This window comes from Paramisgurnus dabryanus, chromosome 13 (assembly GCF_030506205.2).
Source record: "Paramisgurnus dabryanus chromosome 13, PD_genome_1.1, whole genome shotgun sequence".
NCBI lineage: Eukaryota > Metazoa > Chordata > Actinopteri > Cypriniformes > Cobitidae > Paramisgurnus > Paramisgurnus dabryanus.
In genome coordinates, this window is record NC_133349.1 from 28,741,226 (window position 1) to 28,767,413 (window position 26,188).

Below are 26,188 nucleotides of genomic sequence, written 5' to 3' on the forward strand. Positions count from 1 at the left end.
CAAAGACTTCTGGGGGATAGATTCAAATATTGCCACGACCCAAAATCCGTACAGTACACTTAGTTGCTACTCACTTAGACGTAACGCTGGACTTCACCACTGCCCACTTTCAAAGTGATGCGGTTATTACTGACACGCAGGGGGCCGAAAGATTTGGTCTCTTCTTCGCACGGGGCACGAGCCACAACGTGTTCTTCTTCCCTCACGAGTCGTCCGAGGCTGGAGCAGTTCTAGACACTACAAGCACAGCACACACAGCAAGCTTTGTGTAGACACCAATGATAATTGCACTCACCCACAGCACTCGACACACTCTCACGTGAATTTCGGGACTGGACCACCTGGCCTCGAGCGATCAGTGAGGCTGGTTGGGCGTCGCTCTTGTCGCAGGAGAGATAGTATAGTACACAATGGAAAGATCAGCACAACCCCCGTGTGTTATTTTACTACCTGTTTGGCTCACCCACACTTCTTGTGTTCGCAGGGCCAGACGACCTACAGCAGACGGCTTCCCCAACCGAGTGGTTCCTGTTCGTGCTTCCGGTAGTCCCACGGCTCACCCACGCTTCCCTTCACAGTGGGGCCAGGTACCTTTAACACACTCAGAATCCACAATAGCAGCCGTTTGTCAATACTGCATCCACACACAACAGCGGTTACTCACTCGTTGTTTGTTCTCACAACCTGGGGTTTAACTGCACTCGTTGACTCACAAGTAAATCCGTCCACCCATCTCTTCACCTAGTCACCTTCTGCCTCTTTCTTCCCCAAGGGATCGATGTGCATCAAAACGGCGGCCCTACACAGCAGCAACACAGCGTGGACAAAGTACACCAACAAGCTCTCCTCTGATGTCTTCAAAGGCCTTTTTGTACTCTGCTTGTTCTCCTGATCGACCTATCAGAAATCGCTGTGTAAATCGCCCCCACCTGTGTATAATTTGGCCTGATTTCGTGTTCGGGGAAACCCCGGAAATTCCGGTGTTTGGAATTAGTCGTCCGGGCGGAACCCGTCTTCCACACTTTTGGTTCCGCCCTTACAGATCGTCACCTGGTGACACTTATGTGTATTTAAATGTCTGAAATCTAAAATAAACATTATGAGGTTGAAAACACTGCATAGTATTGATATATGACAGTGCTGAGCTCGTCCGTCTGGCTCAGCGCCAACCAACCCGAAATACGTTTGAATCTGGCAGTAATGTCACGTCACTGAACATTTTAAATCCCATATGGGGATAAGGTTAAATTATTATTTAACTCAAAAGGATCAACATTTTATTTGTAACCATGAATACAAAAATAAAACAGAGGGGGCACAAATCAGATCTGAGGGGGCAATGCCCCCTTTTGCCCCCTCGTGGCGCCGGGCCTGATGCCATGTGATTAAAATACTGTATGTTCAACTTGATTTTTATACAGTATAGACCATCTTTGACAACTATATTAAAAATACAAAGTAATAATTTGTCTAAAGGTTAATAATAGTAATAATTATACATGTAAAACCGACTTAATGCAGGCTAAATAAAACTACAACACATTAAATTAGTAGTAGGGTATACATATTTGTGACCCTGTCTGTAAAATCCAAGCATAAGATCCAATAATGTAATATCCAATCATAAGATTTCAGCTTGAGGGTGGCGCTCTAATGTTGTTGGGCAGGCTTAACAATCATGTTATATAATCATATATATAAAGCTTATACACATTATAATGTAGTATTACTGCATTTAAATATTAATTTAAAATGTTACCAGTTATCATATTTTGCTTGTAATAAAATGTGTATTTTTGATACAAAATTGTGTTTTTATACAATATGTCCACACAGAACTTGAATAGAACACTATTTTACTATTGATTTCCAATACAAAACGCTTAGCTTCTCTTACAGTGGGTTTACACCAGCCGCGTTTGAGGCGTCAAAATTGCGTCTAGTTTGCCGCTTAAACATTTTGAATGCATTTGCACGTCTAGAGCGAAGTAGACGCATGGAAAAAGCAAGCATTTGACGCGTGTCAGAGGCAAAATCCGCTTCTTGTGGGAGGGGCAAGTGCTATATGGTTGTTTGTTTGCAAGATGGCTGATGTTGATCGTGCATTCATCGAGAGAGTTACCGGTTTGTATTTGGTCACCCTACTATAGGGGGAAAATAGTTTAAAAAACGGAGGGAATGCCGTGGGTCGATAAACGTCACGTGACTCAAAAGTGAAATTTGTATTTATAACTTACCAGGTTGCCCAGTGTCCTCCCTGACACTCTTCCAAGCGAGGTCCTTTTTATTCCTGTCTCTATAGAAATAAGAACTTGTGTCGTATAGCCCCGGGTGACTGCTCACAGACAAAATCGAGAGTTCCTCCATGTTGAATGAGCAACTCCGGGCGGGGCTGCCGCCACAGCAGCAAGCAGGCTCCTGATTGGTTAATGCGGCCTAAAAATCCGCCAAAGTTCACATGAAACACTAAATTCGCGCCATCCACACAAACTAGATGTGCGAATGAAGCGGAATCGTGTCTGCTGCGCTTAACGCCTTATCACTCACGCATTACGCCTCTACCTCGGCTGGTGTAAACACAGCATTAGACATATAAGTCAATAGTATGATGTCACAGGGTCACTAATGAATCAGGCATAAGAAGAAACCCTGCATATAAATCATCAGTGAATGTGGTGTGGTGTGTGTGCAGGTGAATGAGTGAGTTGTTACGAATGCTGTAATATGTCAAACTTCCAGCTTCTCGGTCCACATAAACTGCTATTTTGTTAGACCTAGCAATGACAGAGAATTTACATGTAATCTCATTATTTTGCCATAGTTTCAGTTTACCATCCAGACAGTGAAGACTAGGGAACTTGTTATTAACTCCCATTATGTTCTCTGTTCTGTCTGCAGTCTTATAGGCAACTGCCACTGCAACCCCACCCTTATACTCCACCTCAAAATAACAGTGGCCATTTAGAGGCTCACTGCACAGAAACTCAGGAAACAGTTTGAATCTGTCAGGATAATCAGGGTATTTCTGCTCCACTGGAGTTTCTGATACTGTTTGGGTCTCCTTGGACAGTATCAGACGTGGATGTAATGTGTTCTCATCCACTGATAGTTGACATGCATCTGCAGAAAACAGAGAATTTGTTGTGACTGGTTAGCGGTTGGCAAGTGCTGTTTTAGGCATCAATATCTTGCTGTTGTGTGATAATTGTCATGCTACCTGTCCAAGTAGCCAAATACTTTGTCAAGCTTCTACCAAGATAGCAATGAGATTAATAAAAAGTTAAATTGTTAAAGGCTATTTTTTTCATTTTGATATCTTGCCTTCATCTATGGCATACAATATGGTACTCTATGAAATAATTTACCTTGGTTCAATTTAATCTGCTTACAGTACCATGTTTCAAAATATGTAATTGAACTGTATATTCTGTGCTTTGCAAAAGATACCTACATTTTCTCAGATTTGGTTTCATTCGACACTCTCCTTCATTATCAACACTGGGGGAAATATAAAAATACTCAGATTTAAAACAGACTTAATTGCTTGCTAAAAAACAGCAGTGTTTGAAAATTGTAGAATCTATGGGCTCTATCTTACACCCGGCGCAATGTAAAAGTGTCTTTTGCTAGTTTCCACCCTTCGCAATGATCATTTTCACGTTTAGCGCCACGTTGTTTAAACAGCAAATGCATTTGCGCCCCCTTTTGCGCCCATGGGCGTTCTGGTCTGAAAACGAGTTGTGTTCAGGCTTTGTATGCGCATTGCTATTTTGAGGCAACTGAAATAGACTACGCCATTGACCAACAAAAACCTGGTCTAAAGTCTAAAGTCAATGGCGCAATATGTTTTTTTGTTTTTAAAGAGCGCATTAGTAATATGCGCCAATACACGGGAGCAGTGTCGGCACCACGAGCGGGCCCTAGGGGGCATGGCCCGGCCACTTGAGTCACTGTGCCCCCTTACTTCTCAAAATAATAATGAACTTAATAATTAAAAAAATGTGCTGCAAATAAATTTGGTTATACAATGGATACTGATTAAAATTAGGAGTATAATAGTATAATTAATAAAAAAATAATAATTAAAATACTAACCCACAATGCAATGCTAACATAGTCAGCCAGTTACATACACGCAGCCACTACATTTGAATAACACTAATTCTTAAAGCTATCCCCAGTGTGTTGTCTGCACTGAAAGTTAATGTCACGTTCGGGGTCTCAATGCGTGAGAACTCATTCTCTATCTAAATAATGTACACTTGTAGGCTAAGTCTCGGCATTTGAGCAAGATGAAGAAATTTTAAAAGGACCCTCTTAAAAAGTTTTTAAAAGTCCTCTCGTCGCCTGCAGCTCTTCTAAAAGTAAAATGCATAGTTCATTCTGGTGTTAGATATGTCAGTGACATTGTTTTCTTTTGCTGTTATTTGGTTATGTACTGGTCTTTATGATTTGCGTGAGTTTTTCAGTCTTGCACTTTAGCGTCATGATAAGTTATGGTTTTACTATAGTGAGGGATTTATTTGCGATAACAAATTGTCCGGCTGTAATAATCCCGCTTATTTCACGGCTAGTTTAGAGTAAATATATAGACATAACATTTAGATTTTATGTCTTTTATTAGCTTATTTTTAAGAAATACAAACCTTCTGGGAAAACGTACGTTTCATAATGGGTGAAAGCCAGACGCGTTAAAACAAGTTAAAAGTCAAAAGACGAACATTTGGTTTAATCAATGTAAATACAATCTCATATATGTTATTAATTATGAATATTTATTCTGTATAATTTGAAGGTGTTAAACTCCCTGTTTACGTGACTCGCACGCAGCACCTGGGTGAGGCTGTGTTTCAGGCGGCTGTTCAAGGAATAAAATACCTTTGAATGTTGCGAGTGGCCAATCAGTACCAAGCATTTTACAGTGCCATGTAGTAGTAATAATAATAATAATATACTACTACTAATAATAATAAAATAATAAGATGAACGAGGTGCCCCCCCTAGTGAAACAGGGGGCCCCCTCATTCTGTATTCTCTGGCGCCGACCCTGCACAGGAGGACTACGCTGAATGCGCAGCAGCACAAAAACGCTTTTAAATATGAAATATTAAAGGATTGAATGTAAAAGATTATTATTGAGTCTTTTGGACATAGAAGAGGAACGATTATGAGACATTAGAAGGCACAAAGAGCTGCTTCACCTGTAGCCTGGTAAGTAAATAAATGCCTTATGTAGCAGAGCGGTGCTAGAGAGAGAACATGAGCCTAAGATTTTAAGAAACTCCGACTACGCCACCCCGGGAATTGCACCCGGGGAAATCTCAAATTACCCCCAAAATGATGGGTGAAGGACACAGGTTCGTTCCCTTATAATAAAGTAGGCAGGAGACGTGGGTATCATACAAAATGTTACAAAATTTTATTGATACAATATTTAAAAACACTCAATTAAGACACACCAAGTACTCCTTCAAAAGAAAAAGGAAGACACAATACTAATAACAAAAGTAGAATCAAAACAAATAAAGAAAAAGGATGTTACCAGCAGGGCTGAGGCTCCCAACGGCAAAGGACAGAGTTCAGTTTGAGCAGAGCACACTTCCACACAACCACACACACACCAAAGTGCACTCAAACCACACTACGAAACACACAAGATGTTACACAGCACACGATGAGAAGCACCACCACCACTGTAGAAATTCCTGTCACCCGTGGGACCCCAGCTCCTGCGATGAACAAAAATAAAGGTTAAAGACACTAAAAAAACTAATTATAAACACATTTAATGGATGGTTTACTACTTCTTACATACACATTCTCACAACTCCTTTAAAGTGACCATTGATACGATACACAACCGGCAGAGACCATAAAACATTTGGAGGGTTAATTACACATACCACTCCCCTCTGTCACAGTGTATTATTCGGGCCACTAGACCACACACACAAGGGCACGTTACAAATATGAGGAGTCACGTGCAGCAAACAAATTATAAATAAAAAATAAATTCACAAAAGAAACAAAATATTTAAATGGGTTGGAAAGGGGAAATCACAGAGCATCATTGAGTCTTTAAAACAGAAATGTTCATGTCCCCAACACGTATATGAATTGGAGCACTACGGTGCGATTTTACAAAGATTGACCAGACACCAGCAGCACCCTTTAATAATGGCAACCCATCCACACAGCAGGCAAACTTAGCAGCGCTAAAACAGCGCGAAGAGGTAAGCGGCAGAACTAATCACGGCCTGGAACGAGAGGGAGAATCCTAAAGTGGATGCAGATATAAACATTACTAATCCACATCATCACTTTCGCTTAAAGTTGCGGGTTATGCACTTACCGCTTCTTACACCAGGCACAACACCTTACGGACACCGGCATACAGCTGTCATGGCAGCCACCAGTGCCCTGGCATACAGGGAGTCAGCCTGAGAGGCTAGCACTCTTAAAAGCCATTTAACAGTGCTAACTACCACCAACATCGGAACCAACACACTAGAATTCAAATTTCATTTTAAAATCACACACAACACATTAAAATAGCCATATGCTAAGAGCTAGCACGCTTACCTGTAACGACCGTCAACAGACACGGGGGGAGGGATCAGACATGACACACACAAGGCGTCAACCAATCAGCCCTTAAGTAGAGAGCCCTACTCTCTGATAGGTAAACACAGCTGTCAATCACCTTCTCCCACTACATTCCACCCCAAGTTTCTGCGACGTCGTCCCGACGGTGATGCAATTAAAAACCTACCTCAGAATTTAGTTCCAAGGACAGAACAGAGCACCAACTGTACTACCCACTATGCTAGACACGGAACCGGTGCCTGCTAATCGTAGGAGATGGTGTAGGTTAAAGTACCGACCTGCAGTACCCTTTCTAATGACAACACACAAGCTTCTCATGTGCTAAGGATTGAATCAGATGGTTTCACCCCAGATACTGAGGGACCCCATCTGAAAATGACTGACCTGTGTGGGGGGTACCTCTCCTACCTATAAAACTCATCAGATGGTTTCACCCCAGATGCTGAGGGACCCCATCTAACAACAAATAACATGGGACCGATTAGTACCCAACCCCACCTAAAAATCAAAGTCACGGGCAAATACTATTGCAGCAATGCCCTACCTTTAACTTATCCTCCTTACACTCTCAAAGAGAATAATAAAAACGTTTCCCAACCATCCCAAGGTAACTAGCCACAGGAACATCTCCTGGACTATAAATGTAACCAGATGGTTCCACCCCAGGTACTGAGGGACCCCACCTGAAAATGACATGAGGGTTACAATACATCCTGCCCCCATCAGAGATACCAGTCACAGGCAAATGCTGCTCCAGCAATGCCCTACCTTTAACTTATCCTCCTTACACTCTCAAAGAGAATAATAAAAACGTTTTCCCACCCATCCCAAGGTAACTAGCCACAGGAACATCTCCTGGACTTTAATTCTAACTGGATGGTTCCACCCCAGACTCTGAGGGACCCCATCTACCAAGGAATTAGGAGCATAGTGTTACTTCGGTCATATCAACACAGACTTCCAGTAAACTGACAGTACCGGGGTCTACCTTTCCTACAGCAGGCGGTCCAACAACCCGGCTGGAAGACCGAACCCTAATGGCAAAAACAGAACTGCATCACTCATGCAGAACAAATGACAACACCTGAGTTCAAGGCGTCTATGATGTGCCACATCAGACATCCCCAAAACCCACCCATAGAATCCAGTTGGCGCTCGACTTAACCCATGTTAGCAGATCCTCCCTCTCGTTCCAAAAATAATTCACTGTCTACCTTAAACTACCAAATCATTCATTCACATGACTTGCATAGTTAGGAATGACCCAACCGTAGACGTAAATTTAAAATACATACTCGCCTCAACGTGCAGACCCACCATAAGGGGAGATTTCTGGTGCCTGGTTTCCAAACACTACAATGTACACATAAAACAGAACAAATGCAAGCATAAAAAAATACCCACGCCTCTGCACTACAAAGGGATCCTGCCGACTACGCCAGATTGTAGCAGAGCGGTGCTAGAGAGAGAACATGAGCCTAAGATTTTAAGAAACTCCGACTACGCCACCCCGGGAATTGCACCCGGGGAAATCTCAAATTACCCCCAAAATGATGGGTGAAGGACACAGGTTCGGTCCCTTATAATAAAGTAGGCAGGAGACGTGGGTATCATACAAAATGTTACAAAATTTTATTGATACAATATTTAAAAACACTCAATTAAGACACACCAAGTACTCCTTCAAAAGAAAAAGGAAGACACAATACTAATAACAAAAGTAGAATCAAAACAAATAAAGAAAAAGGATGTTACCAGCAGGGCTGAGGCTCCCAACGGCAAAGGACAGAGTTCAGTTTGAGCAGAGCACACTTCCACACAACCACACACACACCAAAGTGCACTCAAACCACACTACGAAACACACAAGATGTTACACAGCACACGATGAGAAGCACCACCACCACTGTAGAAATTCCTGTCACCCGTGGGACCCCAGCTCCTGCGATGAACAAAAATAAAGGTTAAAGACACTAAAAAAACTAATTATAAACACATTTAATGGATGGTTTACTACTTCTTACATACACATTCTCACAACTCCTTTAAAGTGACCATTGATACGATACACAACCGGCAGAGACCATAAAACATTTGGAGGGTTAATTACACATACCACTCCCCTCTGTCACAGTGTATTATTCGGGCCACTAGACCACACACACAAGGGCACGTTACAAATATGAGGAGTCACGTGCAGCAAACAAATTATAAATAAAAAATAAATTCACAAAAGAAACAAAATATTTAAATGGGTTGGAAAGGGGAAATCACAGAGCATCATTGAGTCTTTAAAACAGAAATGTTCATGTCCCCAACACGTATATGAATTGGAGCACTACGGTGCGATTTTACAAAGATTGACCAGACACCAGCAGCACCCTTTAATAATGGCAACCCATCCACACAGCAGGCAAACTTAGCAGCGCTAAAACAGCGCGAAGAGGTAAGCGGCAGAACTAATCACGGCCTGGAACGAGAGGGAGAATCCTAAAGTGGATGCAGATATAAACATTACTAATCCACATCATCACTTTCGCTTAAAGTTGCGGGTTATGCACTTACCGCTTCTTACACCAGGCACAACACCTTACGGACACCGGCATACAGCTGTCATGGCAGCCACCAGTGCCCTGGCATACAGGGAGTCAGCCTGAGAGGCTAGCACTCTTAAAAGCCATTTAACAGTGCTAACTACCACCAACATCGGAACCAACACACTAGAATTCAAATTTCATTTTAAAATCACACACAACACATTAAAATAGCCATATGCTAAGAGCTAGCACGCTTACCTGTAACGACCGTCAACAGACACGGGGGGAGGGATCAGACATGACACACACAAGGCGTCAACCAATCAGCCCTTAAGTAGAGAGCCCTACTCTCTGATAGGTAAACACAGCTGTCAATCACCTTCTCCCACTACACTTACATTAAACAAATGCATCTGTTTTTAAATGTTTTTAAATGCTATCTTACGGATTTATTGTACATGATGACACTGTACCTGTGGATATGATGAGATGAGAAACATTTTAGGTAATGCTTTGTAAAAAATCCCATATGGCGCTGTTCTAGTGCTGAAACGCTTCGGCTCTCTGCACGTTTGTAAATCCTTTATCTCTTGTTTGTATTTTTAGAGTACAAACCTTTTCTTACATATTTGCAAATTGAGATTACAATGATTATGTAGGATATCAATACATTAACAGCAATTTAAAGCCTGCTATTTGTACTTCTATGACTGAAAGAAAAAGGCTTTTAAAGCTTTTAATAAAAAAAAAAGATTCTTAATTCTTATTCTTAAACTGGGGATCTTCTTCCTCCACTTAGTTTTTGAGTTTACAAAGTCCGTCATCTAAATAGGGATTACGCACAGCGCCAGCGCAACTCGCTTTTAAAGGAGATGAGAGATAAGACTCTCATTGGTTTATTGCACGTTACGCCCAAAAGACACCCATTACTCATTACGAAAATATGTACAACCCTTTTCGACCATGCGCTCGGCGCAAAAAACATTTTTCCCGTCATTTATTTAGCAAAAGTGGCATCAGACACGCCCATTTAGACAGTGCACCGTGCGCTTTAGACGATGCACTTAGATCATTAAAATAGGGCCCTAGTATTTGTATAGCAGAAATAACTTATTTGTGATCACATACTGCAGTTTCTCCAGTTTATAGTTTGGATCCTGTTGTTTAGCAGTTAGCAGTTCAATCCCAGAGTCTCCAGGATGGTTATAGCTCAGATCAAGCTCTCTCAGATGATCAGGGTTTGAGTCCAGAGCCGAGGCCAGAGACCTGCAGCCCACTTCTGTGATCATAAAACCTGACAATCTGCAGACAATTTTAAAAGGCAGAATAAAATAAGATGAGCAGTGACACCAATAAATAGTAACAACATAATAATTTGGACTCTCTTCTACACTCACAATGTCATCTGTATCCGAGTATGCTTACGTTATTAAAAGATGTGATTGTTTTGAAGAACTAGAAGATATGTGCGATGAGTTCATGGTTTGTTTATTTCATGAGCGCTTTCCAGATTGAACCGTACTCAAGGCCACCTCTGCAAAGCGTGCGGTACGCTTAAGCATACCACACCCTGGTACAGTACGGAGCAATCATACTAGGCAAATGTACAATATTTCGGGGTCAAACGCACTCTAATACAGTACGGTTCACATTATGTGAGTACAGCCTAATGTTAACAGATGCAACTTTTGATTTTGAAAATGTAAATGCTGCAGAAGTATTATTTATTTTTAGTTCATGTAAACTAATGTAATGTAGTGACAGTTTGTTTAAAAAAATCTTTGTGCTCTGCTGAGGTAAAGAAAGTCATATGCACCAGATAGCATGAGGGTAAGTAAATCATGCAATAATATTTTTGTATGAACTTCTGTAAGAAACCCCTAACCAGAGATGTAGAAGAATTTGTTTCCATATAGGGCTGTCATGATTTTAAAAGTTTTACCTGACGATTAACTCTCTTTAATAAATTGTGAAGATAAATTGCCTGTCTTAGGGCTTTGACAATTATGACAGTGATTGTCATACAAATTGGCTAAAGCTGGTTCACATCTGTGCACTTGCATAGACAAGTGGTGTTTCAGTCCACCAGAATGGGTGGGGGCTGGCTGCCTAGTTAAGTGTCACGGTAGGAAATCCACTGTTTCCACCGTGTCATGTGTGTGTGCAGAGGTGGGTAGAGTACCCAAAATCTGTACTCAAGTAAAAGTACAAGTACTTATACAAAAATGTACTCAAGTAAAAGTAAAAGTATCAATCTAATTATTTACTTGAGTAAGAGTAAAAAAGTATTAGATGAAAAAACTACTCAAGTAGTTAGTTACTCGTTACTTACGATCTGATAGAGAAGTAGCGCAAAAAGCACTGAATTTCAGACTACTTGGAGGGTTTTCACAAACCTCTCCTTAAAAGTCTCATTGTTCTGCTTATATACAAGTAAAGCAGCCTATCTCAGTCCTGCAATGGGTACATTATCACATAACGTGTCATTTGAGAAAAAATCTCAAACATACACACAGATGTTTTTCTGACGGTTAACTCTGTATTTATTTCATGTTCACAACACAAACTTGTCAGCATCTGCCTTTAAACATGCAAACAGTAAACAAAAAAGAACGTGTATGTCTCTTTGTTATCATGTTTTTATATGAATAGGTTATTTTCATTGCCATTAAAGTGCAATTACTGAACATAAACAGGAGCTTAATAAAAATTATCATTTTAGAATTTCATATGGAACTTATCTGTTTGTGCAAATCAACTCTACATTAAGTATAATATATAATACATGTTTCTTTAAAATCAAACTTTATTCTTTTATTTTTATTCATTCATTCTTTAGGAAGGATTTAAATAAAATACAATCCCGTTTTTATTTGAATGTATTTTCTACACATTAGTGAGGTGTCCGGATTTGTGTATAAATGCAAGACGTCCTTTGCTGTTCAGTTTGTTTAGTTGTGGGGAAATTATACGGAAATGTGCAGATGAATGTGCTGTTTGTATGGTTTAACTTACACTAGGTTTTGTCATCGCTTCCACAAGAGTGCATATGGCAAAAAAACTCGGACAGTGTGTGAAATGACCATTAATAGTGTTCAAATAGACAATACTGTGACACTTACTTCAGGTTGAATCTTGAATTCCTGTAAGCTGAGATGTCAGCTCGTTCATTGAACAAAGCATGCATCGCATCATGAAACTATTCTTTTTGACCTCTTGGAGTGAAAACATAGACCGAACTTGAAGCCGCCATGCATGATCTGCCTCCGATATCTCGCACAACACACACGCGCCCTCATCTGCTTCTCTTATCATCTACGCGCGGTTGCGCGCGCTAAAGGGTGACCGCGCGGTCGCGCGCGCTAAAGGGTGACCGCGCGGTCGCGCGCGCTAAAGGGTGACGCAGCCTGTCTTGCGAAACTTCCGAACACGCCCTATAAACTTTAAAAAATATATATTCATTAATTATTACCATTTGAAAGTAGCGCAGTAACGCCGCCAAATGTAGCGAAGTAAAAGTACAGTTTTTTCACTAGAAATGTACTTGAGTAAGAGTAAAAAGTACCTATCCTTAAATTTACTCTAAAAGTACTAGTTACACAAAAAATGTACTCAAGTACATGTAACGAAGTAAATGTAATTCGTTACTACCCACCTCTGTGTGTGTGTTTGTTTGTTCACTCACCCCAGCCATGTGCTCGTTAGAGCGATTCCCTTCACCTGTGTGTTGATTGTCTCGCTCCAGCTGTTCATCATTACATCACCACCATAAATACTCACCTGACTTTCTGTTCCCTGCCAGATTCTCACTTTGTGTTTGACACTGTGTTGTTTGGTTGTTCCGTGTTCTGTTGGATTACGTTTACAGTTGGATGTTTATTGTCGTTGTCGTCTTCGTGTGGATGTTCCCGTGTTCAGCCTGGATTTCACCACTGCTCACCACTCCACCAACGTCGCACTCAAGCATCAACTTCCACCGTAGTCTTCGCCACCATTGCCAACAACAACAACACCGGACTGTTATTTCCGCATTGACTCTCAATACTCTCTCTGTTTATTTTTAATAAACATTGTTCAATTATTCCCCTGCAGTTGTTTCCACTCCTTACGTGTCATTACAGAAGAATCTGGCCAACATGGAAGCAGCGGGGGAACAATCCATTTCCGCGTTGGAGGAGTTTCTCCAGCGATCGTTGGCTAGGATGGATCATCAGGACAAAGCAATCGACGATATGCGGAAGGCCGTCCATGCAATGGTGGCGAAAGTGTCCGAGCTCTCCCAGCGATCTCCACACACCACGCTACCCACTGCGTCACCCACGCCGCCCGCATCATCTTCACCTCCAGGGGGTAGTTCTTTTCCAGAACCCCGGTTACCCATCCCAGATAAATATTCCGGTGAGCCCAAGTACTGCCGTACATTTCTCCCACATTGCTCTCTTCACTTTGCCCAACAGCCCCGGTCATTCTTCCTCGAGGAAACTAAGGTCGCGTTCACGCTCTCACTCCTGACCGGCAAGGCTGCCCTCTGGGGGACGGCGGTGTGGGAGAACAAGGACATCTGCTGCTCCTCGTTCACCCTGCTATCCCAGGAGATGAGGAGGGTCTTCGATCACTCCGTCGCCGGGAAGGAAGCCGTCCGTCTCCTCACGGAGCTTCGTCAGGGGGAGCGGTCGGTTTCGGACTATTCCATCGAGTTCCGGACCCTGGCGGCGGAGTGCAGGTGGAACGAGGAGGCGCAGTGGGATCATTTCCTGCATGGGTTGGCGGATCAGATCCAGCGAGAGATCGTCACGGCGGAGTTACCCACGACGCTCAACGGGCTGGTGGATTTGGCGATCCGGGTCGACGCTCGACTATCCATTGCCACCCGTAGGAAGTCCTCCGCCACATCCCAGTCACGTACCGAGGTTTCCCATCTGTCCAGCGAAGGCTCCGCCGGCGGTCTCTCAGATCCGGAGCCCATGCAGGTGGGTCGAGCTCGGTTACCCCGGGAGGAATCGGCGGAGATCCCTTGGATTATGTTCGTACTGCGGTGAACCGGGTCATCAGTGTCAGCAATGCCCGGTTAAGAGACCTAGCCCGGTAGTAAGACGGAGGCTACTATCGGGCGGGATCTCTGCCAGCAAGACCTCGACTACATCAACTCTCCTTCCGGTGAGGCTACGGTGGTCCACCAAGTCTCACAATGGTCACGCACTTCTGGATTCGGGGGCGGAGGGCAACTTCATCGACAGCTCACTTGCACGTAAGCTCCAGATACCCGTTATTCCTCTCACCTACCAGATTGCGCCCTTCGCCCTCAACGGACATCAACTTCCCACCATCAAGCATACCACCGCACCCATCACACTCATCACTTCGGGCAATCACACTGAGAAAATTTCCTTTTTTATTACTGACACTGCTCTCTCCCCCATTGTTCTCGGACATCCTTGGCTCCATTCCCATAACCCCACTGTTGACTGGAAACTGGGTTCTGTTATCAGCTGGAGCGAGGAGTGTCATAAGTCCTGTCTTGTCTCTGCCTGTTTAACTGTTTCTAAGTCTGTGTTTCAGGGGGAAGCAGTGGATTTGTCTAACGTGCCCGCGGAGTACCACGACCTGAAGGCGGTGTTCAGCTGATTCTCTTCCTCCGCATCGTCCCTATGACTGTGCTATAGAGTTATTGCCAGGTACGTTTCCGCCTAAGGGCAAGTTATACTCTCTGTCAGTTCCTGAGATGGAGGCCATGGAGAAATATATTTCTGATTCTCTGGCAACGGGGTTCATTCGTCCTTCCTCTTCTCCAGCGGGGGCGGGGTTCTTTTTTGTGGGTAAGAAGGACGGATCCTTGCGACCTTGTATTGACTACCAAGGGTTGAACAACATTACGGTAAAGAATACCTATCCTTTGCCGTTAATGTCTTCTGCCTTCGAGAGGTTGCAGGGAGCGTCCGTCTTCACTAAATTGGACTTACGTAATGCTTATCATTTGGTCCGTATTAGGAAGGGGGATGAATGGAAGACTGCTTTTAACACCCCTCGTGGCCATTTTGAGTACTGCGTGATGCCTTTCGGGCTCACAAACTCGCCAGCGGTCTTCCAAGCACTCGTTAATGACGTGTTGCGAGACATGATTGATCAGTTTATATATGTTTACCTGGATGACATACTGATCTTTTCCTCGTCTCTCCAGGAACATTTGCAACACGTACGACGAGTGCTTCTGCGGTTGCTAGAGAATGGGCTTTTTGTCAAGGCGGAAAAATGCGTTTTTCATGCACAGTCTGTTTCTTTTCTAGGACACATCATTTCGACTGAGGGCGTGCGCATGGATCCTGAGAAGGTTAAGGCTGTGGTGGATTGGCCATCCCCAGAGTCTTGCAAGGCCCTGCAGAGATTTCTGGGGTTCGCCAATTTTTACCGGCGCTTCATTCGCAATTTCAGCCAACTAGCCGCACCTCTGACCGCCTTGACTTCCCCTAGTTTGACGTTCAGGTGGTCAGACGCAGCCGAGGCTGCGTTTGCCAAACTGAAAAGCTGCTTTGTTTCAGCTCCCATTCTTGTCACCCCTGATCGCTCACGTCAATTCATAGTGGAGGTCGACGCGTCAGAGGTGGGGTTAGGAGCAGTGCTTTCCCAGCGCGCATCCTCAGATGAAAAGGTTCATCCTTGCGCATATTTTTCTCACCGTTTATCTCCTGCGGAAGTTAATTATGACATTGGCAATCGAGAGTTGTTGGCTGTCAAGCTAGCACTGGAGGAATGGCGTCACTGGCTTGAGGGGTCGGGTGTACCTTTCATTGTTTGGACGGATCATAAGAATCTCGAGTACATTAGAACCGCCAAAAGACTCAACTCCAGGCAGGCTCGGTGGGCACTTTTTTTCGGACATTTCGATTTCACATTATCTTACCGGCCGGGTTCCAAAAACATCAAACCCGATGCTTTATCCCGTCTTTTTGAGCGTTTCGATCACACTGCTAATCCCGAGTCCATTTTACCAGAGACCATCATTATCTCCGCGCTCAGATGGGAGGTCGAATCGAAGGTTTTGACAGCCTTAGAAGGGGTAACGCCCCCGGCTCGGTGCCCACCGAATCGTTTGTTTGTGCCGGAGAAGTTACGGTCTGACGTCCTCCAGTGGGGTCATTCTTCCAGTGTTGCTTGCCACCCAGGGGTTAGTAGAACTAGGTTCCTAGTCAAGCAACGATTTTGGTGGCCTGGTATGGCTCGTGACGTCCACGACTTCGTCTTGGCTTGTTCGGTTTGTGCCACTGGTAAGACTTCCAATCGACCTCCTGATGGGTTACTCTTACCGTTGTCTGTCCCTTCGAGACCCTGGTCCCATATTTCGCTAGATTTCATTACCGCCCTCCCACCCTCTAAGGGTAATACGGTGATTTTAACCGTAGTGGACCGGTTCTCGAAGGCGACTCATTTCATTCCCTTGCCCAAATTACCATCAGCCAAGGAAACAGCGGTAGCTGTCATTGACCACGTCTTCCGGATACATGGCCTCCCGACAGACGTGGTCTCTGACAGGGGTCCCCAATTTGTGTCAAAATTTTGGCGAGAATTTTGTAAACTGCTAGGAGCGACTGTTAGTCTTTCATCCGGGTTCCATCCCCAGAGCAATGGTCAAACCGAACGAGCCAACCAGGATGTCGAAAGGGTGTTACGATGTTTGGTTTCCAAGAATCCTTCGTCCTGGTGTCAGCAGCTCTCAATTGTGGAGTACGCACACAATTCTCTGCCAGTGTCATCTACGGGCATGTCTCCATTTAAGTGTAGTTTAGGGTACCAACCACCTAATTTTGTCAGTACGGAATCCGAGGTGTCGGTCCCCTCCGCACACGCACTAGTCCAGAGGTGTCACCATACCTGGACCAGAGCTCGCAGAGCTTTGCTCCAGGCAAGGTCGCGCACCAAGGCCAAGGCCGATCGCCACCGGTCAAAGCCTCCCCGTTACGTCGTCGGTCAAAGAGTGTGGCTTTCAACCCAGAATATTCCGATGCGTTCCGTTTCGAATAAGCTTGCTCCCAAATTTATTGGCCCGTTTTCTGTTACCAAAATCATTAATCCGGTAACAGTGCGTCTGAGCCTTCCACCGGCGTACAGGAGGGTTCATCCCGTCTTTCATGTTTCCAAAATTAAACCGGTGATTTCATCCCGTCTTAATCCGCCTGCCCAGGTTCCCCCCCCGCCTCGTATCGTTAATGGGGAGACCACTTATTCGGTTAACCGTATTCTGGACTCCAGACGGAGGGGACGCGGATTTCAGTACTTGGTGGATTGGGAGGGTTACGGTCCGGAGGAGAGAAGGTGGGTTCCTGCTCGGGACATACTGGATCACCGCCTTATCGATGACTACAATCGACAGGTAAAGCAGGCTGGGAACGTCAAGGTGCGTTCCTAGGGGAGGGGGTACTGTCACGGTAGGAAATCCACTGTTTCCACCGTGTCATGTGTGTGTGTGTGTGTTTGTTTGTTCACTCACCCCAGCCATGTGCTCGTTAGAGCGATTCCCTTCACCTGTGTGTTGATTGTCTCGCTCCAGCTGTTCATCATTACATCACCACCATAAATACTCACCTGACTTTCTGTTCCCTGCCAGATTCTCACTTTGTGTTTGACACTGTGTTGTTTGGTTGTTCCGTATTCTGTTGGATTACGTTTACAGTTGGATGTTTATTGTCGTCGTCGTCTTCGTGTGGATGTTCCCGTGTTCAGCCTGGATTTCACCACTGCTCACCACTCCACCAACGTCGCACTCAAACATCAACTTCCACCGTAGTCTTCGCCACCATTGCCAACAACAACAACACCGGACTGTTACTTCTGCATTGACTCTCAATACTATCTTTTTTTGTTTATTTTTAATAAACATTGTTCAATTATTCCCCTGCAGTTGTTTCCACTCCTTACGCATCATTACAGTTAAGTCCCACTAAAATGCCATATTGTCACAATATATTGACTAAAGCACAACAAGTATGATTCACTGTATAGCGTTGTAGCACAGGCAGCAACGCAATGCTTGTTTCTGTTGTTTCAGGGGACCAGATTATGTGAGTAACCATAGTGATCAATTTCAATACAGTTCACTTCGCACGAGAAGTCCCACGAAGTAACTGAGCAGGGGCGGGGAGGATTGATCCTCATGGTACCCCTATGAAACGTAATGACTAAGTAATGTTTCCCAATCGACTGGTCCCTGAGCCCTGAACAGAACTCTTTAAGGGCCAAGATCACTGCCATCATCTCGAGGCAGTTGATATGCCAGTTTGTTGCCGTGGACATCCACGAATTAGGAAGATTTCCAAGTGGCCAGGGCTCTGATATATCCGTGGGACTTAAGAGTGGATCTTAAGAGTGGCCTGTAATATTGTGATATTGGGATGTAAAAGTATCTGTTTGTCAGATACTTACAGTGCTTTAAGTGGCCCAAAAGAAGTGCCGGTACTCTATTTTTCTTTTTTCTTTTGCTGACTGGACTTCTATATTGAAGGGGTTTTATATTCAGCAGTCAACAGACAACCTTGTAAAAAATAATAAATCCTTATATAAGTTTGTGGATTTGCTTGAGCTAGAAATAGCTATTGAACATACATAAAATGTGCAAAAGGTAGATATATAAGTAAAATTTTCAGCATGGTCAAATGCTAAAACTAGTTGTCCAGATAGAAAGAGCTTAAAAACAAAAACTTTAAAATGACACCAAGACCATGTCTATGGGTTCAAGAATAACAAAATACTGGCAATTTAAAACTAGAAAGTCGTCACTTTATTTTTTCCCATTGTTTTCCATTTTGCGGGTGGTAAAACTACTGTGCAAATTCATTGAAATTTCGTTGGGCAGTGTCCCAAACCAAAAAGGGCACTAAGGGGGGTGGTACTATTAGTATGGTTTTAATAAAGTATTATAAATATGATGTGTTATACTACTACAAGAATTAAAGTGTGACAAAAAATATTCAATATGATTTACCTGCTGGCTTGATGGATCTTTGAATCCATGTTTGCAGTGTTGAACTGCCTTTAGAAGCAGCCTCCCTTTCCGTTCTCTGTCTTTATTTTGTGAATGCATTTGTGTTTTTTTATTTTTTGCCTACAAAGTGTGCCAACAACAGCAAATTTAGTGTTTATATTAACTTAGATCTGATCGGGAACATTAAATCCATTAGACAAGCGATAATAGTAAGAATGTGGATATTTTGTTGTTGTTTGCTTGCTAAGTTGTTAGCACTTTTACATTTTACAAATACATAAACAAACTTCCAAATGAGTAATTCTGCGGTTTAACAGCTGATATAATGTAATAAATCTACCTGTTAATGCAACGAACTTCAGAAACTGTCGTTTAGGCAGAGAGTGCACACAGAGATGCTGCGGAGCGGGCGGGAAAACACGTGGATTAGCGGAATCAGTGGATCTTTAGCGATCTTTAGGATCTTTTTATAGATCACAACTTTTGCATGCGAAATTACGGAGGATAAAATACGGGAGATTTAAGGGAAAATACTAATACGGGAGGACGGCGGGAAAGAAGGGTAAAATACGGGACTTTCCCGGCCAAAATGGGATACTTGACGGGTATGGTGAGTCACACCTCTCCACACCACGTTGAGGCTGACTGACAGCAAAGGCGACGCATGCGCTTTTAACTTGTAAACTCAAGGGTGTATGGGTAATGTAGTCTCTGCTCTCGGTGGGACGAATTAGGAAGTGTACATTGTGAAGAGCGCTCTGAAAAGCGGCAGCGCAGATAAAGGATTAAAACCTCTGATTTAAACAGATGTGCAAATGAGCGTTCCGGTACGCTAAGGGGCTGGACACACCAAAACTTTTAAACGCGGCTGAAAACGCCTCGAGGACGCCGAATTCCAGCTGTTTTTCAGCTGAGTGCCAGCTTTCTTCAGCTGAGCACTTTGGTAGCTGTGATACTTCAGCTGCGAGCCGGTTGGTTGCTGTGGTAATGTCCCGCCCCTGCTCCACTGTGATTGGGCGGCCGTGTGAGAACTGACATTGACGAGCGGAGCTTTTCTCCCAAAGTTGAATCTCTTTCAACTCTAGACTCTCAGCGCCGAGCACGTGAAAACCGCCGAGCGCCGGTTTTCAGCGCGGAAAAAACCCGCTAGCTGCTGGCTTATTTGAAAAACGCCGAGCTTCCATTGGAAACAATTGAAAACATGCGCCGGCCGCGGGCGTAAAAGTTTTGGTGTACACAACCCATAAAAGCACGTTCTGGGCTCAGGGAGAGGTGGTAGTACGCTCAAGAGCTATTTTTAGAAGTGGCGGTACTGAGTACCGGCGCGTTCCGGACCACTTAAAGCACTGGATACTTAACATAAAACAATCACCAAGGTATATTTGTGCAAGGATTTGTTTTAGTCTCAATCAGACAAAAATGTAATTATTGTGATAGCCCTTTTTCGAAAGGTTAATAAAAATACAAAAAACAAGCAGACCATTTTAAAATGTGAAACAGGTAATCATGATCAAAGGTTGTGCAGAAGTTGTAAACAAAATGAAACCATCTCGCAGTAATTAAAAAATGTGGTTTGAATGGACAGGCGATGTTAATAACACACACCAGACAGACCAACCTCAATTCAATATCTGAGAGATAAGCATTGGTACAGCAGGTGATTTAAACAGTGGGGAAACCAAAGGGGTGTCCGGGGTGGCACTGGACCCCTCTGACATCTAACTGGCCACCCTGGGTGCCACCCTTAGCGCATTGCCCATATATTTGTAGTTGCACTTACCCCAGTCTGTCTATTCTACATTGTGGATCTTTCAGTCCAGTTGAGAGCTTTTCCACACCTGAATCCTGCAGGTCATTGCATTTCAGTTGTAAATCAATCAGATGTGGTGATTTCAGAACTGATGCTAGTTTCTCACAGCAAGACTTTGTGAGACCACAGCGCTTTAACCTGTGAAAAGAGACCTACTGTATTAGACAACATACCAAACCGGCCAAATTATGAATCTAATCATTTTCACAAATACTTACTTTAGTATCTGAAGTCTACAATTTGGACTCATTAGTCCAGTAGAGAGATCTTTCATTCCTTTATCACCTATTTTATTGTAGCTTATATTCAGTTCTCTCAGAGAGGAGTTTGTTGATTTGAAAGCCATGACAAAATCTTTGCAGGATTCTGAAGGGAAATTACAGCCAGCCAGCCTGAAATACAAAAACAATAACTTATACACAAGCATTTACCATACTGGCACTGTTACATGTCTACTTGTCTGTCTAGCCTAATATTTAGCAAACTCTTATTTTTAAGTTGTTCTAGTTCTGCTTTACATTTAGCCCCGCTGCTAGATATGGTTTGCCAATAAACGCAGATATCACCCTACAAAGCCAGGGCAAAGCCAGAGCCCCCCAGGACCATGCTGACGAAAGGGAGAGATAATTGGTGTTGAGATGATGGAATCAATTTGTATTTTTAAGCAAATAGAGTGATGCCAAATCTGGTAAAGTACATTATATACAGATACACTGAACTGATGAACGCCAACAAACACCACATTTTTTTGCTGGCTGCTGGATTTGAAATGCTGGAAAACAAGTTTGTTGGTGTTTGGTATTGGATCAGTGTGAAGTAGCCTGATGAATGCGGCACCCTTTTAATCTAGTTATTATTATCTATTAAATTTAAAGAATAGTGTTTATTAATTACAATACATATTTACTGTCACAGGGTGACTTTTATAGAGCGGAACCGAAATTGGCGAAACTTGGATCCGCTCGAAGATGGTTTCCGCCCAGGCCGCCTTCAACGACACACTCCTTCACTTCCTGGTTTCCAGGGTAACGTAATCGGGACCTCACGAGCCACAGGTGAAACAAATTAAACAAGTAAATTATGATTGAAGGCGGTGTGAGGACGAGACGTATAAAAGGCTCTGCAGAAACACGAATGAGGGGAGCGCTTGACACGAGAGGCGATGGACACGGGGAAAGCTCCTTTGCCAAAGGCAGAGTAAAGACACGCACCTTTTGAAGAGCCCGAAGGCTCTGTTGATCCGGCTGCGCTGGGAAGCGCGCGGAAAGAGGACAGGAGCCCCAAGAGGCGAAAGAAAGGCAGGACGTGGATCGATTACAGGAGCACCCCGAAGAGTTCAGTTGTTGTGTGCAGTGTGAAGCGCTGCGTTTGCATCCTCTAGTACGCTGGCTGTGGGCTGTTTTTCTCTCTCTCTGGCTGGAGCTTATATGACTGTGTGGACTTTGTACACCTTAAGGGTTGAAGAAAGATCGGAAACATTGGAAACGGAAACGTAATAACGAAGAGGAAGTAGAGACAGCGTGAGTGTATATCTGCATGGAGAACATTGAGATGCATGACATTGCTGTGTAACCCTCTTAGGAGAAGAGACGCCCTGTGTTGTGTGACCGAGGCGATCGCCGGGTGAATTAGAACAGAGGACAGTTGGAACCAAGGTTGACAGCATCCGTGAGTATAACACACTGAGCTGAATACGCATTGTGTGGATAACCTGTTGTGAAAGCGATTATCTCGGAGTGAAGGAGGACGGCCCTACCCCTAACTTAGCGTGGTGGGTGAGCCTAAGGAACATTGGCTGGGGCTAGCCACGGCGACGCATCTACTGACTGGGCCGCATTAACCATCGCCGAACAGACCCCGGCGAAGTGGAGAAAGGGGGCATCTTAAGTGTACACTGGATTGTGGTGGGTGAGTCTTTGTGCTGTGGAATTTTCACTTTTGACGTGGTGCTGTGCATTGCTGTGTGTCTTGTCAGAAAAAAACCCCGCCTTCGTACGCCTCGTCGAGGGAGAACGAAGAGGCTGTCAGTCTCAGTGTGGTCACTAAAAATATGTTGTGAGCACGCCCCAGGTGGAGAGTAACAGTGTGAAACCCGTACTTACTGTACGCTGTGTCCAGCAGAGAGGTGAGAGTAAACCAAGTCCAAATGACTGTGTCTCTGTGTCCCAGCCGCCGCCTGTGGAGAAAGAGAGAGAGAGAGAGAGAGAGTGAGCGACACGAAAAGGAACTGTGTGAAACCCAGCCTGTGAAGAGAACGAGAGCCTGAAGAGGCCGTTATTTTAAGTTCCCCTTCTTCCCTCCCCTATTTATTATTTTAAGTAAATAAAATAAAGTGTATTTTAATAATATGCTTACCTTGTGTGTCTGGTCATTGGGGTGGCTTTGGGAACCTCCTCGAGGTGGAAAAAGGGGCGTGACCTTATTAACATCTGGGTCCACCCCTACCTGTGACATTACTACTAACCCCAACTTTTGTAGTTGACAGTGTGCACTGTTTAGTCCTGATAAGAGGGCACTGACTCCAGACTTGTCAAGTTTATTGTTGTTTAGAATCAGTTCTCTCAAGGGTGAGTTCACTATTGTTAAAGCTGAGGCCAGTCTCTTACAGGAATCAAATGAGAGATTACAGCAATCCAACCTGTATATAGAGAAAAATCTCAAATTCAACTTCCAAAAAACAGAGAAAGCCTTGGGGTATTTGAACTACACAACTATTAGTAAATAATAACTGATTTTTAATTTAATGGGTAAAAGTGTTTACGGGAACTTCAGTATCAGACTGCACATTTTAGTCATTAATGTAAATCATGCGGAGTCAACATAAATGAACTAACCTGGCTATTTTGCAGATCTCGAGAACTGGTAGCAGTCTTAGTTGGTTTGATGTTGATGTGCGAAACTTCTTCATGTCAATCTCCTCTTACTCCTCTCCTGATGTCAGTAAGACATAAGCCAGTGCAGACCACTGTTCTGGGTCCAGCTCATTACCTAACAGTGTTCCTGATTTCATGGCAGACTGAATAGTTTTTACAAGAGAGTTGTCATTCAGTTCATTTAAACAATGAAACAGATTGATGATTCTCTCTGATGATGATCTCCTGAGGACCTCCTGTTTGATCTTCTCCTTTATATAGTCTATCATGATTTTATTTGTGAGGAGTTCAGTTAAACCGCCTTTCCTAAGATCTTGCAGAAGAGTTTGGTTAGGGTCAACTGAAAGACCCAGAAGAAAACGCAAGAAGAGGTCCAGGTGTCCATTTTCACTTTTTAAAGCTTTGTCCACTGCACTCTGTTGTACATTTGTAAGATCTGACATTGTTCTGTCCTGGTCTAGAACATTTTTACCATTATTCACACATGCGAAGTGAGCATATACTGCTGCAAGATACTCCTGAAGGATCAGATGCACAAAGCTGTAGCTCTTTTCCCTGTACAATCCCAGCTCCTCTTTAAAAATCACTGTGCACATTGAGTACTGAGAGACTTTACTGACATCAATGTCACAGTTTATCATATCCTCTTCAGTGAATGTATTGCTGCTCTTCTCCAGCTGCTGGTAAGCCAGTTCTCCCAGTTTCAGAATCAATTTTTATCTGATTCAGGGAGTTTCTTTGGGTCTTCTATATTGGTTCCATTAAACTTCTTATACTTGAGACTGATCTGAATGAGCAGAAAATGAGTGAACATCTCTGTCAGAGTTTTGGGTTTTTCATGAGAGTTTCCATTACTCAACATGTTTTCTAGCACAGTGGCTGAAATCCAGCAGAATATTGGCATGTGACACATAATGTAGAGGCTTCGACATGATTTGATGTGAGTAATGATTTAATTCGCCTGTTTCTGGTCACTGGTTTTATTTCTAAAGTATTTTTCCTTCTGATGGTCATTAAATCCACCAATCTCTGTAACTCGATGGACACATTCAGGAGGGATCCGACTGGCTGATGATGGTGTTGTAGTTATCCAGAGAAGAGCAGAAGGAAGCAGATTCCCCATGATGAGGTTTGTACAGTAAGCAGGACATCAACAGAGGTTTCCTTATTTATATCAGAGCAGTGATCATTGTTAATAAAATCAAGTGGATACTGACAGACGTCTAAACCATCAAGAATAAAAAGAACTTTCAATTCTGGAAGATTTGCTTCTTTTAATTCTGGAGCATATTGATGAATCAGTTGTAGAAGACTACAGTTGCTCTTTCTCCGGTTTAGGTTCCGAAATTGTAGATGGATGATAATTTTGATGTCTTGGTTTGCTTTTCCATCTGTCCAGTCTAAAATGAACTTCTGCACTGAAACACTTTTGCCAATTCCAACAATCCCCATTGTAAGCACTGTTCGGATTTCTTTATTTTGTCCTGGCAGAGTCTTGAAGATGTCATTACAAGCCTGTGGTCTTTCTGGATTGGTTCTTCTTTGTGAAATCACCTCATTCCTCAACACCTCATGTTCATTATTTATCTGTCCACTTGAACCCTCTGTAATGTAAAGATCTGTGTAGATCTCATTCAGCAAACTTTGTTTAGCATAAGATGAATTTCCTTCATTTATCTGTTGACACTTCTGCTTCAGGTTTGCTTTATTCACTTTTGTGATTCTTTGAAGAGTATTAGCTAGATGAAAGTAAGATATGTTTAAATTAAGTAAATGGTTTTAGAACCCATAAATATTTAAAAATCTTGAAAAAAATACCATTTGCCAGTAAGTGAAATGTGACCCTCCATGCTCCCTCTCCTCCAAAGTACTCCACTATTTTCTCAGCAACATCAGAGACAGTAAACCCCTCTGCCTGACTTCCTAAGCATTCTGGGTATTGCTCACTTAGGTCTCTTTTTAAAGGTTTTGAAATCCTCTGTCCCCATGTTGCCCATATAATACAGTATCAGAGATTGACTGCCTGGTATATTAGATAACTGGATTCAAAAGAGAGAGATGTTATATCACATGGTAACAATCCAGAAACAGAATTTTTTCACCATACCCCCAGTTCCCAGAGCTTTACTTTTTAAAATGTAATAGTATACAAGTATTATTGAAGGAACTGAACAGATATTTTCTATGAAAAACTCACCAAACCATAGCCTTTGCTGTGTCCACATTGTCTTTTCTCAGCACAGACGTTACATTGGTGCCACAGAAGCAAGCTTTCAGCAGGTACAGACTCCACCTGCTCAGGTGATGCTTCCAACTCACTACAGCAAAATTAAACTTTAATCAATCAAGTTGCCTTGTACACAAGTTGTACATCAAGTAAACTGGACAT

General features: G+C 43.2%; 1 pseudogene; it reads right to left on the reverse strand.

Moving 5' to 3' along the window:
* Positions 1-21: 21 nt before the first annotated feature.
* Positions 22-26,188, reverse strand: LOC141279937 (NACHT, LRR and PYD domains-containing protein 3-like; annotated as a pseudogene).